The following is a 16,915-nucleotide window of genomic DNA, read 5'->3' as shown; positions in this document are numbered from 1 at the left end:
AATGCTGCTTCTTAGTGACAGGTTTCCAAGGAAGGTTATGGTCTCTGGAGAGACTGCTTTCCAGGGTCTCCTTTGGGATCTGCTCCCCTTTCTCTCCCCCTGCCTCCTCCTCTTTCTCAATCTCTTCACATCTTCTTCTGTAAATTCCCTTCCTTCTAGAGTCACCCTCTTTCTGACAGCCCCCGGGCGCACCCCTTGAAATCTGCGGACAGTTGTTTGCATGGTGAGATGCACAGGGCTGTCTTGGCTTTTCCAGTCTTATCTCTTGGGCTACTGCCAGTTCGTGGGAGCCAAACCATGCTCATTGTCCTCGGTGCCGTGACCCGTGGGCACTGTGGTCACTCTTCACTGCCTGACAAAGGATAGTTGGTTTCGCATCTGAGGTTTGTTTAGACGTTAAGCCTTACAGAGGAAGGCATAAATATTGAATCCTCTTTGTTACACATTTAATGAATTCTGTTGGCTGAAAATCATAAAATGATGAGAATCCTGACAGTCTGAGAAACAAATTGTAACCTGCTTCACCTTTCTGTAGCTACACCCACGCTCAGAGCCGGACTGTCGTCCTTTGCCCAATGTGCTTCCGGGGACCTTAGGATGAGCCTGGATCTTAGCACATCCTTCTTTGCTCAATGTCTGTCTTAAAATTCTGCCCAAAGGCGGGTTTTTCAGTACAGCCTCAGAGCTACAAGGATCTGTCCCAGTTCAGATTACGTTCCCGGCCCCGGTCCTTGCAGGTAACTTTGCACTTAACCCACCTCAGGGGTAAAGCTTTCCTGCCTATTTTAAGTGGTCGCAACAGGACAGGGCACTGCCATCTGGTGTCATCCTCCTGCCCCCATGTCTCACCACTGTTTGCCTCAGTGGTCCCCTCCTTTTGGCCTCCCCACTCCTCTGGCAGCCTACCTCCACCAGAAATCGGCAGCCACAGCGCACCCTGCCACTCCCACCCTGGCGAGCCGCGTTTTCACAGATGGCTCTGTTAAATCTGGATGGGTTCCGAAGATGTTATTTGATTTCTGCAGCCCTCTTGTGCCAAGACCATATGGGGCTACAGGAGAAAAGGGCAGCGGGTCAGGCACTTAATCCCCCATCCACCACCCCCCGTATCTCCTTCGGGTACCTTCTTCATGGGATTTTAGTCAGTCCTTTGTGGTGAAGTGATGGGATTTTGAAGAGGGTTTTGGTGGGTGCGTCCAAGTGCAGCAGAATGCATCAGCCTCACCAGGAGGAGAGCTGCAGGCCTGAAAAGACACAAAGTGACATCTGGAGAGAATGAAACCACTCTCCTCCCAGACTTTGGGTGCTGGTGTCCGGGGGTGCAGTAAATCTGGAGAGACAGACAGACAGCCCCGAGCGCCCTGATGATTGATCTGTGTTGTACGAAGAGTGACCAGCCCTGCCTTTAGCAGAGGGCCACGGTCATGAGATAAGGGACAGGGATGGGGAGAGGCTGTGATACGGGGAGTGTGAGTGGGGCGGGGCTGGGCTGGGGTCAGGATGCCGGGGTCCGAGGGCTGACCCAGCTGCCATCTGCTGTGAGCCCATGGGCGCATGGCTTTACCAACTGAGCCCCACGTTCTCCCAGCCACAAAGTCGGGAGGGCTGGGGAGGTCTCTTTCTATGACTGTCACATCTGGGTAGGGGTTGGGATAGAGGGAGGAGGAGGAGGCGGCAAGGCATTGCAGAATCCCAGGAGGCGGTGTGCTTGCACCCATCTGACTCATGGTGCCCACCCTCCCTGGGTCACCCCGAAAAAAACCAGAGGAGGCCAGGGGTGCCCCTGAGGACTCCCCTAGTTCATGTGGTGGATTTGGGCAGTTGCTCCCAAAGGAGCTAGAAATGGGAAGAAATGGAATACATGTTTTGAGGGTAAAACCAACAGATTTTAGTGATGGTTTGGCTGTGGGAAGTAGAGGAAGGGGAATTGTCAAAGGTGGCTTCCAGATTTCTGGCTTTTCCAGTTGACGGATGCTGGTACCACTTGTTTAACTGGGAGGGAATGGAAGCCTGCCATGTTTGGGGGATCTGAATGTGCTGACTCAGAGCTGTGGTGAGACTTCCAAGTGAACGTGGTGAAGGAGATTGCATGTGTGGGTCTGGGGCTCTAAGGAGAGGTCTGTGGTCCGAGATTGAGGTAGAAGGTTGGTAGCCATGGGTATACGGGTAGTGAGTTCCCCACAGGGAACACCAGGGCCCAGCAGTGTCCTTGGACTCTTCTCATCAGGACAGAGAACAGAGAAGGCTTTCGGGAGGAAGAGAAGGGTTTTGGGCCCTTGCTCTGCCCAGAGCTACGGGTGGAGAGTGTGAGACACAAGTTCCCTAAAGGATTTTGGGATTGTCAGCAAAGCCCATTATCCTCAGCCAGGACCCAGAGCCCACCCATCACGGAGTCCCTTCCACAAGCCCAGACTTGGCCTCGGAATCCTTTCTGACAGTGACTACTACCTACTGAAATCCTGTTGTGACCAGCAGCTGCATGTGTTTTCTCTCCTGCCCCGGAGGTTAACCCGAGGCTCCCGTGCAGAAAAATGGTGTCTGTCTTGCTGCAAGCCCCGAGCTGATGTCAGGTGGGGCTGGCTTGGGGCTGGCTTGGGGCTCCAGGTGATGGATCTGGGATTACTGGGAGAAATTTTGCCATTAGGTGCTCAGTGAATATGTGTGGAATGAGCAAACGTCCAGAAAAGTGGGTGAACACAGCCTCTTGGGGGCAGAGGCACAAGGAATCTCCTGGATGAGCTCGGAGACTGAGCTGAGCTGAGCAGAGTCCGGGAAGTACTCACTGAAAGGTGATCTGTGTCCTCATCTTGATCAAATGTCTCTTTCTGGACCAAGTCAGACCCACCATGAACCTGGCTCCTGGTTTCCACTCCTCAAGGAATTACCATTACTGCCCTGCACCTGGGCAGGACGCTGTCAGCCTGCATGGCGGGGCTTTAGAAGAACAGGCCTGGGAAAGTCTTGGTGGTGTTTGTCGTGAGGGTGTTGTTGGCAGTGTTCATTGCGTTACACGGTGTCCTTGTTGGGGCCCGTGGGAGGCATTTGATTCCAGCTTCCGTATCAAGAACAGTGGGCTTTTCTGAGCAATCATTTTATTTATGTCCTTTGGACCCCGTGACCCATGTAACTGATCAGGTTTTCCTCATCCATCGACCGCTAGAAAATCCAGCTTTAATGTGTGGCTTGGCCAGAGAAAATGAGTTATTTTAGCCTCACCATGGGCTCCAATTTATGTCTTTACTCTTGGTTTGGCTTTCCTTCCCACCTATTTTTCTTTAGAGATTTCCTATTGCTTTTTTCTCTTGATACAGAACAAATATAGATGCTCTACAAAATTTAAAAAACATAGAAAACTATAAAGAAGAAAACTGCATTAATTGTATTCCTTACCCCTCCTGGTGGCAACCTTAAATTTTGTGTTCTGTTTACCTGTATCAGTCCTATACACGCATGAGCACACGGCACATAGGTGTGCAAACACACATACACACACGCACAACGGTCAGACAGCAGTTGCACCACCTTATGCAGAGTGTTTGGTAATTTAAAAAAATTGCAAAACAGAAGGTGTTTTTTTACCTGGTTACTTATATATCTTATAGTATTTTACATAATCCTTGTAAGCCATCTTAAATCTTCTAAAACAGAGTGGATTATAAATAAAATAAAATGTAAGAGTTAAGGCAGAGACTTCCAAGGAAACTTTGGAACTCAGAATGAGGCAAGGTCTGCGGCAAAATCTCGAGAAGGGCTCAGAGGTGCTCCGCAGAAGCTAGAGGCTCCAGACGGGGATGTCAGAGCTGCCTCGCGGGTGGAGTTGCTCTGGGAAGGCTGTCTTTGGTTCTTGAGGGAAGTTTGAACACACTGGAAGAAATTCAAATGTGCCCATTGGATTCCACAGTCAGACTGGAAGAAACTCGCCTGTTGAACCTGTAGACAGAGGACTGGGGCTACTATGAGGGGTGAGAAATGGGGGAATGTGCACCCTGTGAATGACCTACCACTCATCTGAGCAGAGACAGCAGAAGTCACCTCTAAGCACCAGGATGGCTCCTGGTGACAACCTGGGCTGTGACCTGGGTGTCCGCACTGTGATGGAGATGGTATGTAGAACTGTCTCCCGATACGTTTTTCCGTAGCAGTAGGCTGCTTGATTTCCCTGTAGCCTTTCCACCAGTGATGCTGGGGGAAGGAGAAAGGGGATATGCTGCAGGGTAGGGCAAAAAGGAGGCAGGACCTATAGACGTTTCTGCTGCTAGGATAACTCTTTTTTTTAGAAACACCTCTATTGTGGTATGGCTCCTGTACAGTAGACTACACATATTTCAGATGTACACTTTGATGAATTTTGATAGATGTCTACACCCATGAAACCACTGCCACAATCAAGATAGCTAACATCTCCATCACTCCCTAACTTAAGGTGTAATTTTTTAATTGGGATCTCTTATGATTGAGTCCTGACCTGGTACCAGGCACTCTGCTGAGTGTTTTATGTCTGTTCATCATTGGATCCACAAAGCAACTCGATGAGATGGTAATATTAGCATTATACCCATTTTACAGATGATGAAATAGAGGAAGAGAGGAGTCAAGTCACTTACTTAAGGTCATGTAGCTACTAGTGGGTGGAGGCAGGTCTAAAGTCAAGCGAGCTGACTGCAGATTTTACCCTTAACCTCACAAGACTCCAAGAGCGCACACAGGAATACAAATAAGATTGTGCTTCTGGTTCCTGGAGGAAGGCAGAGAGCTGGAGAGGAAGGCGAGGATGGAACTGGGTGCTGGTGCCCCAGGGCCCCACTTTGCGGTGGGGGAAGGTGGTGGAGGTATTGCGGGCTTGGAGATCCTTAGACAGGTTGCCAGGAGTGTGGGGGAAGAACAAGCAGATGGGAGGAGGCCAGGAGTGGGGCTGCAGCCCAGCGAGAGGGACCTGTGCAGGCCCCCAGGGTCTGAAAAATCAGGGAATTCTTCCTTCCCTTGGGGGGCAGGCTGGGCATTCCGTGTGGGCAGGGGCTGGAGCAGGCGGCCACATCTCATGTCCCCGTAAGTGAGGATAGCTCAGCATCCCCACACCCCACCCCATCTCAGGGTGGGGGAGGGAGGACAAAGGAGCCTGAGTGTTAATCTGAAAGGAGATTTTTTTAAACCAGAAGAAAGAGAATTTTCTCTACCTGCACAGTTTATTTTTGCCTGCTGTCATCAGAGCTTGGTGCTGATGAACGAGAGCTCAGATTTTAGACCTGTTCTGTTCAGTCTGGTAGCTACGAGCCACGTGTGGCTCTTGAGCAGTTGGAATGCGGCTGCTCCTTACTGAGAGGTGCTGTGTCAGAGAGATCCCGGACGTGGAAGAATTTGTCTGAAAGAAAGAATAAAATGGCTCAATGATTTGTGTATTGAATACATGTTTAATGGTACCATTTGGACATTTCAGGGCTAGGTAATTATTAAAATTGATTTCACTTTTATTAATGTGAAATTTAAAATGACACGTGGCATTATATTTCTGCTGGACAGCAGTGTTTTAGACAAAGAGGAAAGTTGTAAATAAACAGGAAGGAAGGTTGTGAATTTTGCACCTCTCACTGACCTGTGTGAATTTCTGGGGCATAAAGTGCATCTGAAGAAGGCATGTGTCCTTGCAGAGCTGGTGTTAGGTTGGGTTCCTTGGCAAGGTGTTGTGGTGGGGCTCTGATGCCAGGAAGCCAGGGGAAGACGAGGGAGCCTGCCCAGGAATGTGGGGATGCGGGTTGAGCTCCAGGGGGCGGCTCCACGGAGACCCAGCATGTCACTGAGTTTCCCGGGTGGCGCCTGTCCCCGTCTGCTCCTCTGTGTCCTCTCAGTACCTTTTCCTCCCTCTGAATCTCTGCCTCCTGGCCCCCCTCACATCCCAGCCTCCACCTTGCTGCCTTCTCCTGATGCAAGCATCCTGGTTGGCGAGATTCAGCTTTTCACACCAGGCTGTGTCATGGCCATCGACCGGATGTCAGCCCGGAGTCAGTGCCGGCCTCCGATCCACTCGGTGATGACCTCTGTGTGGATGCCAGTTTGACGTGTGCCCCTGAGCAGAGGGCAAGGAAGTTGGGCCTGACAGGCACTATGATGATAGGGGGTGGGGGTGAGGGTCGGTCACAAGAACAGAAACAAAAGACCGGCAGTGTCCATCCAGGTACCACGCCGAGGGGCAGTGCCCGCCCCAAGCACCTGTCCAGGGGCAATACCTGTACATCTCCAGGGTGGAAGTGAAGGTACAGCCTGCGAGCCTGATGCTCCTGAATATTTAAATTCTATCATCCATTTCCATGTACCTGCTGGATCCTGTGACTCTCTGTACAGCTTGTCTATGGGCGGGTCAGCACTGGTCAGCCAGCAGAGGTACTCCGGCTAATTTCTTTTGAAAGTGACACATTGGCATCCTGGTTACTCATTACTCTTTGTGAATGTTGCTGGCAGGAGTCGGCCCCCCGTTACTACAGCTGTGGGTCTGACCTGGTTGGGATGATTTCATGAAAGATGGTACCACGCTGGCAGGCTTCCTGAAAGCCATCCAGGGGGGTCTTAGTTTGTGCCATCCCCGCACCTAACCTTTACAGAACTTCAGGCTGACAGTGTTCCCTTGCTCTCAGTGGCAAGCATTTGGTCGTATCAGCATCGTCCTCATCACTGTTGTCATCTCCAGGGCGTCACTGTAGATTGGAGTGGCATGTACTCCTTGCTCAGGGCCCCAGAAGGCTGTCCTGTTACATCCCAAATGCTTAGTTGGTCCCCTAACAGGTCAGAATCAAGGACGATGCTTTGCGTGTGTTTATGCAAGCACTTGGCGTGGCACGTGGGAGGGCATCTGGGGTTCCATAGCCGAGTAATTAAACAGGAGAACATATCTGATGTCCAGGTAATTACTGCTGAACATCTGCTAACTATGGAGTTTCACTGATGGCTGGTGTTGTTAGGCACGAAAGTGGTGGTGTGTTTGCACTCAACACGGCAAAGGGATGATTTAAAATCTATTCCCATCAGTGGCGCACAGAGCAGCCCTGACATAAATTAAGGAAGCCGGAAGCTTATGTAACCTGACCCAAAAATCACTTCCAGAAAGGGGCACAGGAGAGCTCGCTCTGCTCCGGAAAGGCTGCTAGAAATAACAGCATGAAATGATCGACTCTTGATTGAAGAAGGAGAGTTGATCGAGCCTACGCGTCTTGACTGTGGAGGAAACTGAGGCAGCGCAGGGAGGGGAGGTGACCACAGAGGTCGGTGACAGAGCCAGGACCAGCTGGCCAGAACCTCCCACCAGAGCATCCCCCAGCGGGTCCCCAAAGCCCAGCCTGCCCTGGCAGATCCCTTGGAGGCACTTACGGACAGCCTTGGCTGACATCCTGCTGCCTGGCCACGTGGGGGGCAAGCTGTTTACCCCACCTCCTACCTCTGCACGATCATGGGAGCCGAAACCCATGGATGGAGGGGAGGAGGAATTTGGGAAAGTCTCACCTCTGGTTTGGAGGCCTTTTCCTTTTTCCCATTCACGTCTGAGAGGCAGAAGAACACCGGGGACTTCTCCTGGGCTCCTGTGCCTCTCATTTTGTCTTTGCCTCCTGGTTAACTGTTTCAGGCTCTGCCCCAGGAGGTGTGGTGTAACATCTTCTCTCTTCTCTCGCTCTCTAATTGCTCTTCCCTAGGCCTCACCAAGTGATGGCTGCCAACCAGCAGAGAAAATCTTAAATGCAGCCTCGCGGTGGTGGCAACCAGGAGGCGTAGGGAAGCTTGCCTTAGATCGCACTCTCCACCCAGTCTTCCTACGGGAAGTTAACTTGGAGGGTGGGAGGAGGTGTCCAGCCCATTCAAGGCCATTCTGGTCAAGGAGTGTGGCAGGTCTGGGCCCTGATCTGGTCCAGGGGTGCTGAGATCTCTAATGGGCCCACCCCAGGGTGCTGCTCTGACACCCTGAACTCCCGGCAGAGTCCCCAGTGAGCCTTCTGCTGGGGCCTGCAGTGCCCTCAGTGGTCTCATAGCATCTTCCTCGGCGACCCTCACGACCCTGACTTCAGTCTCTGTGGAGCCTGCCAGCTGCCCCATTAGGACTTCACATCTCTCCTACCCAAATGTGATCATTCATTCAATTAACAGACACTTATTTGCAGACTTTTCCTTTTTTTTAAATAAAGATTTCTGTTACCAAATCACTAAGTACATTTTTTTCTGATTCCTCTTCCAATCTGTGTTTAGACGCATACAAATTTACTGATCATTTCTCCTTGCTTTGCATAATCTCTGTAATTTTCACTTGTCAGTGGTTTTGTAACAGTTCCTGAAGTGGCTGTTTAGTATTTAACCATTCCCCTGTTTTGTGAAATTGGAAATAAGTATATCATGTATTTAGCTTTTCTTCCCCATACTGCTTTTTCTGTCCTTTGATAAACTCTGAAGAGTGGATTGTTTTTGAGCACTCAGAGCTGTTAAAAGTGCAGAGTTGCATCGTATGCACATTTAAGTGAGCAGAATTTAACTCTAGCAAAAGAGGAGTGGAAATACACGCGCACACACACACACAAACACACACACATGCACACACACACACACACACACACACACGCAGGGGAAGGGGCACAGGGCTGTGCTGACCCCTAAGCCAGCTTCCCTCCCTCAAGCCTCCCTTTCTGGGAGCCACACCCTCGTTAAAGAAGCTGATGTTAAGGATGCGTGGTTTTCGTGTTCTCTGGCGCCTAAGTGTACACCAACTGCTTCAGCTGGTACCCAGCCAAAGAAAGGGCCATCTGTTCCTGGGAAAGAGGATGTGGCAGTGTCCAGCACGGTGCCTTCCTCAGGGCTCTTAAGGGCAGTTTTGACTGTATGGACTTTCACTAACCCTGGTATAAGTAGCAAGCCCACTTAATGCTTTCCAAAAGGTGGCTTGGTGCCGTCACTGTGAGTGACATTAGAGCCTCCCACCAGTCAGGGCACCCGCCATGCACCCCGGTTCGCCCCCAGATTTAATGAGTACTTCAAGACTCACTGCTCAGTTTGCATGTGTTTGCTCCATGTTTGGTTTTACTTTTTGTGTTTCCCCAAGAAGCACCTCCCTGGCTGTGGGCGATGCAGTGAGCAGGAGAGGGTGGGGAGGATATGGGTGGCTTGGAATGCCAGGAGAGGGCCGGGCCAGGTTTGCAGAGGTTGGAATTACGGGGCTAAAGGGAGTGAGTGTGGTGAGGAAGGGGCCAGGGTTGGGGAGGCAAATCTATGCAGAACCCAATTAGGGTCCCAAGGAGCAGAGAGAGACCCTGGGACTAGAAGAAAGAGCTGGAATAGAAGGATGATGATGTCATTGTAGCGTTGTCGAGGGCAGGGGTTTTAAGAAGGCAGTCAAGTGGGTGGGGGGTGGCCAAGACACCTGGCAAAGGCATGGATAGAATGGGCTTTGGCAAGCTGTTTCCTGGAATAGTGGGGTGGAATGCACGTTAGGGGAATAAGCAGGGGATGGATAGGGAGGCAGTGAGCCTCCCGGTGTAGACTTGAGAGTTTCAGCAACCAAATGAGAGGATTTGTCTTACCAACTAGAAAAGGCAGAGGGAAGCCGTGATAGCTTCCAGAAAAGGAAGCTGCCCTGGAAAGGTGTGTGGGAGAGTGAAGGAAGGGATGGGGGAGCATGGAGGGAAATAGGAGAAACTGTCCCCCCAAAGGTAGGAAAGAGGTGTTCAGACACCATTAAGCTAAAAGGATAGCCCGTGTAGGGTACTGTCCCTGGGCTTCTGCCAACATCTAACTTGGGTTTTCTGGGAGAAGCAGTTGGCTGTCTGGGTGAGGAGGACTTGGTACAGGTTTGGAGATGGGGGCAGCCCGGAGGGAGGAGGAGCAGTTTAAGTTGGGCTCAAAGAGGTCAGAAGTGTAGACTCCATGGGTGTCCCTAGTCTGCCCCCCAAGCCCTAAGTAGACTTACACCTGTCTCAGCCACAGCCCCTCCCCTGGGGATAGTGGTCTCTTTGGTCTCAGATTTATTTTTCTGAACAAGCTATTATTCTTTCTTCCGTTTGCACTTTGTGAGCTAAAAGTAAAAAAAAAAAAAAAGACACCCAATTAGAACAAAACTTTAATTAAATCGAAACACCAATTAAAATATATCGTCAATGAAAATTGAGTAATTAAAGTGTGTCCGCCAAGCAGCGGCCGATACGGCTTGGTGGCCCAGAAGCACCAGCCGTGGTCACAGGGCGGCTGGCGGGCTGGCTGAACGTGCTGCTGTGGCCGTCGGGGTTTGGGGAGCAGGACACAGAGGGTTGGCTTTGGGACACGACATCCCTCTTGAGTCCTTTGACCCTGTGGCACCGTCAGTGACCCTCTTGCTCCATTTCCTGGAGTTAGAGGGGTTCAGTGCTGGTGCTGGCTGCGTACGGAGCAGAGCAGAGGCCGTCCTGGTGGGACCCGGAGGAAGAAAGGCTGTGAGTCACACTTGGGGCTTCCCACACCACACCTGACAGTCACCTCGACTCAAAGCCACACACACATTTGGGAGTGGTGTCTTCCCTCCCATCGGTAGTGTGGCTTCGAGAACCACTCTGTGTGGGTGGCTTTGCTCCACGGGTCCCTGAACTTCAGAGGAGGGTGGACCCTAGGCTCCCCTGACTTGGCAGACCTGGTATTCGTGGCCTCGTGCCCCCTGGGCCTTCCCTCCTGTCTTCCTCCTCTCCCACTGTGCCTGTGTGGACAAAGGTCTCCATTCAGCCACTCCTGTTGTCTCAACCCGGCTGGTTGCTGGAAGTAGTAAGATGTTCCTCTAAAGCTGTCACTGGTCACCCCTACTTCAAGGCCCAGTTAGATATGTCTTCTTGCTGCTCCTCTGAGTCAGTCTGCTGACCTCAACTGGCCAGTTTTGCATCATACTGCAATTTCTTAGCTACACAGCCATTTCCATTCCTCTGCAGAAGTCAGGGTATGAGTTAATAAATAGTATTAAGTTCCATCTTCCTTGTGTAAGAGACTGCATGCTTTTTCAGGGTAGCGGCTGACCTTCCTTATCTTTTTACTAGCCACTAATTTTTACAGTCAGCAACTCCAACCTTTAGAATTTTATTTTACTCTTCTAAGGAAGAGTCTTAGTTTGACGGGCACAAAGTCCCCACGTGTGGAAGGGTCCCCCGGGTGGCCATCCAGCACGCCCCACCTGCGGAGGCTGGGACTCCGCCTGCCTGAGGTGAGCTCACTTCAAGAGCAGGCGAGTTCTTAGGAGAAAATCAATAATCTCATGTGTGCTTGTCTTTTAAGCCCAGTGTTCTTAAGTGGCAGTGAGCTCCACCAGCAACAAAGGAAGGAAGAAATTAGGTAAAGGGAGAATCAATATTTGTGTGGGGTTTTAAAGACTTAACAGTCTTTTACGCTCCTTTGTTCTGGGGAATAGTCGCTGTTCCCCATCAAGCCTGGAGAGAGAAGCGCCGCGCCATGAATTTACTCTTTCGCCTGGAGGCAGAGCAGGTGTGGCGTCCCCGCAAAGCCCCGTTCCTTCTCTCTAACCTTATCCCTTCTTAGCCAGCGTTGTATTTAAGGCAGAGACCAGGAGAGGCAGAGCTGCCCTGTTGATGCCTGGCTGTGTCCCGTGTCCAGCATCCTGCTCCCCTGACCGCGTCCTCAGGGAGGGAAAGCAGATGACCTCGGTGGCTGCCCCTCCCCAGCTGTCATTTAGGAGGCAGGTGGCGGGAAAGTGGGGCTCAGGGTCCGTGCTGTGGGAGGCTGCAGCATCTCCGCTGGGGGCAGGATGAAGGCAGCCTCACTGGAGAAATGTTTTGGGAAGAGTGGTGCATCCTGTCCTTGGTTCCGTCAAGAACAGCAGAGAAGAGGGCTCAGTGGTGACCACACGCCCGAACGCTGGGCATTTTGATGTCTATTTGCCTCCACCGGGTCCTCTTCCAAACCCCCCTGCGCTAGTTTGCATTGTGTGAGGTTCCTTTTTCTCCTCTTTTTAAACCCCCTGATCTATGGGGTCTGGACCATGCCAGGTGATCCTGGGGTGCAGAGAGGGCTCGCGAAGACCTGGGCCCTCGTGCCCAGCTGTCAGGATGGACTCTGCTTCACAAAGGATCTGGCTGTTTTCCTCCCTCGAGCTCCCATCTGCTCACCTTTCTTCAGTTTGTTGGCGTGCCTGTGCACACATGCTCCTGTCCTAGAATGTCCCCGCCGCCCTCCTTATTTCCCTGGCTTTTTTTAAACCTTGTCTTAGGCCCCGACTAATGATCCCTCACATCGTTCTCCTCCTGCCAATTCCTCTCTTCCCCTAAAGGCTCTGTTTCTCTCCCGAGCCACAGCCTCAGAGTGAAAAAGAAATCAGTGGACTCGGAGAGAAGTCATTATCCTCTTTCTGAAACATTTTCCTTCTCTTTCTTCTTGCTTTTCATAAGAACCAAATCAGCAGATGGGGGCCAGTCTCATGGTGGCTGAGAAACAGAGGGAGCAGTGGAAGGCAGTTGGAGGGGCTGCTTTGTTCATTTCTTCTGGGCAGCATGTGTTTTCAGAACACCTCCCTGCCCGGCAGGCTGCCCACAGAGGCCGGCAAGACAGATAACCCCCCGGCCTGTCCTCGAGTGGCCCACAGTCATCGCCCCGGGCTCCAGATCTGGGGTCCCAGCCTGGACCTCCAAGAAGTCAGAGATCTGAGATGTTATGTGTGTTGGTGCATTTTCTGGGAAGAGTGGCTTTTCCTTGGATTCTTGAAAAGTTTCAAGACCTAAGACTTTCAAAAAATTCTGACCATGACCTGTAGTAAAAAAGGCACGTCTCTATCTTGTCTCCCATATCTGTGCATGTACGTGTGTGTGTGTGAGAGGGGTGGGGGGAAAGAGTTAGTTTTCTGGGTATCTGCGTCTATCTCGATATATATTTCTATCTGTAACTAAATCATCTCTGAAACAAAAGTTCCCCAAACACTACTTACCCTTTCTACATGCAAATCAACGTGGTATTTTCTGTTTTATTCCTCTTGATTCTATAATAAGCTATTCTATCCTATTTCATTAAAAATACTGATGACAGCCCACAAAATTGATTTCATGACCCAGTAATGAGTCACAACCTGCACTTTGGGAAACACTGATCTAAAGGAAAATGTTGGGAATCGCTGGTCTGGGAACTCTGATGTGTCACTGGTGGGAGGGTAAATTCACAGAATCTTAATGAGGGCCGTTTGGCAATTTTTGTCAATTTACAAATACATTCAACCCATTGACCTTCATGTTCCTACAGGGATATTCCACTTCTGGGAATTTCTAAAAATTCTATTTCTAGGAATTTATCTTACAGATATACGTGTGCAAAGTGATGTTCAAGCTAATTCTTTGCTCCATTGTTTATATTAGCGAAAGATTGGACACAACTCAAACGTCCATCATTACGGGACTGATTGAATAACTAACGGAACATCCATACAATGGAAGAATATTCTGCAGGTGTTTTTAAAAGAAAGGGGAGGGGAAGCTCTCAATGACCTAAGTTGGAAAGATTGCCAAGATGTATTAACTCAAACAACAAGATGCGAAACACAGTGTTTTTTTTAATAGGTTAACTTTTGAATGAAAAAGGGGATAATTAGAGTCTGTATTCATCGCTGCTTATATTGGGTTGAATCATATGAAATTACCATCTTTGAAGGTCAAACTGATTGAATATTGGCAATTTCATGTGGTTCAACATAACATGTGCATAAAGAAGAGTAAAAAGAACAGATGGGAGATTTCTCACTGGGACCTGTTAAAATAAGGAATCCCATTGGTTAATGGGAAACGGATGGGACTCACTCTGAGCTAAGGCAGAACCACGGGCAGTCCCATGCCCAAGTGGAGAAGGAGCAGAGGCCACCTGTCCCTGTCCTCATGCCGGAGACCCAGGCAAGGCTGAGACAGTGGGCAGAAGGCTGGGACAGAGTGGCCCAGCAGCTGGAGGATGCCTCTGTCTCCCTCCCTTGTCCTCCCCTCTTTCTAGATATCAAGTGTAGATAGCATGGTGAGAATGAGCTAGAAATATAACTTTTAAAATTTAAAATTTTGAATGCATTTGCTTGTATTGAAAAAGCATTACCCAAGGAATGCTGATTGCTGTCGACTGGGCCAAGTGGGGCTTTCTACTTCTCAGGGCTGGGCTGCAGAGGGCCCAGGACTGAGTTCCATTAGTTATTCAACCACAGAGGGACCATTTTTCTCATGCCTAGTACCCGTTGCTTGTTGCCCAGCCTGATACTCAAGCTCAGTGAGGCTTCTAGGATCCTAGGGTCATCTGGGCAGGTGTCCTGAGGGGTCAGACACTGGGGTTAGAGTTGAGGATAGAGGTAGGTCCTGGTCTATTCACTTCAAAACCCATGCTGATTCAGATTTCCCAGGCCAAGGAAGATCCCTGGGGCTGGCATAGTGTTCAGCTGGGACCTCGTAGGGTAACATCTACGCAGTCACTTTGCCACCATGGTCTTAATGCTGCCGACTTGGAAATTCGTTTTCACCAGCATGTGGAGGGCATAGTCCTCTCTCCAGGGCAGAGTTACACTCTCCAGGCTCCCAGAGAGTCGTATGTGGACCCAGCCTTATTGTTCATCACCCTGGGAGTGGAACTGCCAAAGGAAGTGCATACCCATGCCCTCTGGCCAGTACACCCTCTCCCTTAGGCAGCCCCAGAGGGACAGAACACCGGCACAGGAGGGCCTTGGGAAGGCAAGAATCTGAGCTACCCAGGCTGGCCTGGGGCTGTGGACCACCAGCCCTGATGTATCACTGGGCTCCTGGGGGCTGATCCTTTCCACTGAGAGAGTAGGAAGTGAATGTGTGTGTGTGTTGGGATTGGGGTGGGGGGGGCCAATGCTGGGAGGGCCACAGCTACCTCTTAGAAGTTTTTTTTCTTTTTTTTATTCTTTAGATGTGACCAGTCTCCCTTGTGGGGCACATTCCTTCATTAGCCTTATGAATACCTTGAATTCAGTTATAGCTGATTGTATGTGGACAGAGATCTTTGGTCTCCTTTGGAAAACACCACGTGTTGACATTTATCCAAGTTATATATGTATGTATGTACGTAATTTGGCAGAGGAGGGTCTTATGCTCCCTCTCATCTTCTGCCTGCATTTTACCCAACACCTCACTGCTCAGAGAACAGAAACAGCCTTGGGCAGTGTTTGGTGAAGAGAATGGCAGGACCCCAGTGAGGCTCTGTGAAACTGATCTGGAAGTACAGGTGGACGGAGCGAGCCGGAGCTGGGCAGGGGCAGGTAGGAAGCTGCTGCCGATGCTCCAGTGAGCAGCCCAAGGGCCTGGGCTGGGAGGAGCAGGCAGGTGAAAGGGAGTGAGGGTGCCGGTGGCCTTGGGAAGGAGGGAGCAACAGATTTCGGAAGATGACACGACTCCGAATCAAGCCTGGTAGTGGGAAGAGTGATGGGAAGGAGACTTAGGGGGAACATGCTTAATTAGTTCGGGATTGGACTTTCAAATTTGATTGGGTGCTGGGGATGGAGACTTCCATCTCCCTTGGCCGTCGTTCTGTGGTAGTTAATCTCAAGCTAGGGACTGAGTTCAAGATTTTGGCCTGAACTTCAGAGACACAAAAGATGGTGACTCACTCACACGAAGGGATGAATGGAATCACTTAAGAGGGAGTACAGAGGAAGTAGATGACCAAAGACCAAATCCTGGGGACTGCTCTGCCGGGGAGTGCTGGACCATGTCTCTCCCTGGGTCCTGGGCTGAGTGATGAGGGCGTCTTGAGTGGAGAGGAGGCTGTACGCCCAGGGCTTCTGAGGGAAATGCTGTGGGCGTCAGGTGTTGGAGTCCCCCTCCCATGGGCTCTGTCCCCAGCGGTCCCTTCAGCTTGTAGGGGAAACGGAGTTGGGGGCACTAGCGGGAGGGAATTGGAACCAGCAGAGGGTGTACCCTGAACTCAGTAAGTAAAGGCCTCGTCTGTCAACGTGAAATTCAGGGAGATTTGAAGGATTCGGCTGTGGCTACAGAAGACTAGGGTTAGATGAGTCATTGATTGATGAGTTAAGGTTTAATGAAAAGATACCAAATTGTACTTAAGTGCTTATCTTTCTTCTTTCCCTCTTGTTCTTAAATTATGTATCACATTTTTAAACGTGGACATGATTAATGCTGTTAGGATCTCCAGCCTGGCTGTTTTAACAAAGACTTATATTTTAACTTAAAAAGCATAACCGAGTGGAGACTCTTACCATTTTTTGCCAATTAATCACCCGTGTGAGAAGCTCAGCTGTTCGGACCCTCAGGCCTTCTGCAGAGGCAGCTGTGCCCACTGGGTGGTACTTCACCCTCATTACGGGCAGAGTATGTCGGAGAAAACAAACTTCCCCCTGAGAGTTGCAGCTGTCGTGTGGGATGAAGGAGACCAGGAAGGGGAGTGGATGTGGAGGGGGAGAAGGGGGAGAGGGAGCCCAGTGCTGATGTGGGAGCATCGCGGATGGGCTTATCTCCACACACATCGGGAGAGTCCATGGAGCTTGGTCCTTGAAGGAGAAGGAACGGTGGAGGCTTGGGGAGTGAAGAACCCAGGAAGGGCCTGACTTGCTCAGTTACGTTCACTAGACATTTACTGAGCACCCAGTATATGTCAGGTTCTGGGGATACAAACCAGAATAGGACCCGTTCTTGGCTTCCAGTTGTTTACCAGACAGTGGAGGAAGATGGACTGGCTAAACGCTGGAGGTGATATACCTGTGGCCGGTGCAGGAATAGCCATGTATATTGGACCTCCTGATGGGAAGATAATGAGTCCGCAGAGCAGGCCTTCCATCACGCTGTGCTCTTAGCCGTCGTGTGTGACGGGGCGGCCACCGGTGCACCAGACACCATGGGTCTGATGACCTCTCCCTGGAGCGATGATTGGGTGGCTTCCGCTCTTGCCTCTGCCTCTTACAAGCTGTGTACCTTGAGGAAGTCACTTAACA

The 16,915-nt window shown here is 50.6% G+C and overlaps 1 protein-coding gene across 1 annotated transcript in view; it reads left to right on the top strand.

The window, feature by feature from the left end:
* The window catches only part of EPHB1 (EPH receptor B1), a 409,323-nt gene that overhangs the window by 50,459 nt on the left and 341,949 nt on the right, over positions 1–16,915 (top strand). The window lies entirely within an intron of this gene.

This window comes from Camelus ferus, chromosome 1 (genome assembly GCF_009834535.1).
Source record: "Camelus ferus isolate YT-003-E chromosome 1, BCGSAC_Cfer_1.0, whole genome shotgun sequence".
In the NCBI taxonomy this organism is placed as follows: Eukaryota; Metazoa; Chordata; class Mammalia; order Artiodactyla; family Camelidae; genus Camelus; species Camelus ferus.
The sequence above is the reverse complement of the archived record's forward strand: the minus strand, read 5'-3'. Positions and strand labels throughout refer to the sequence as shown.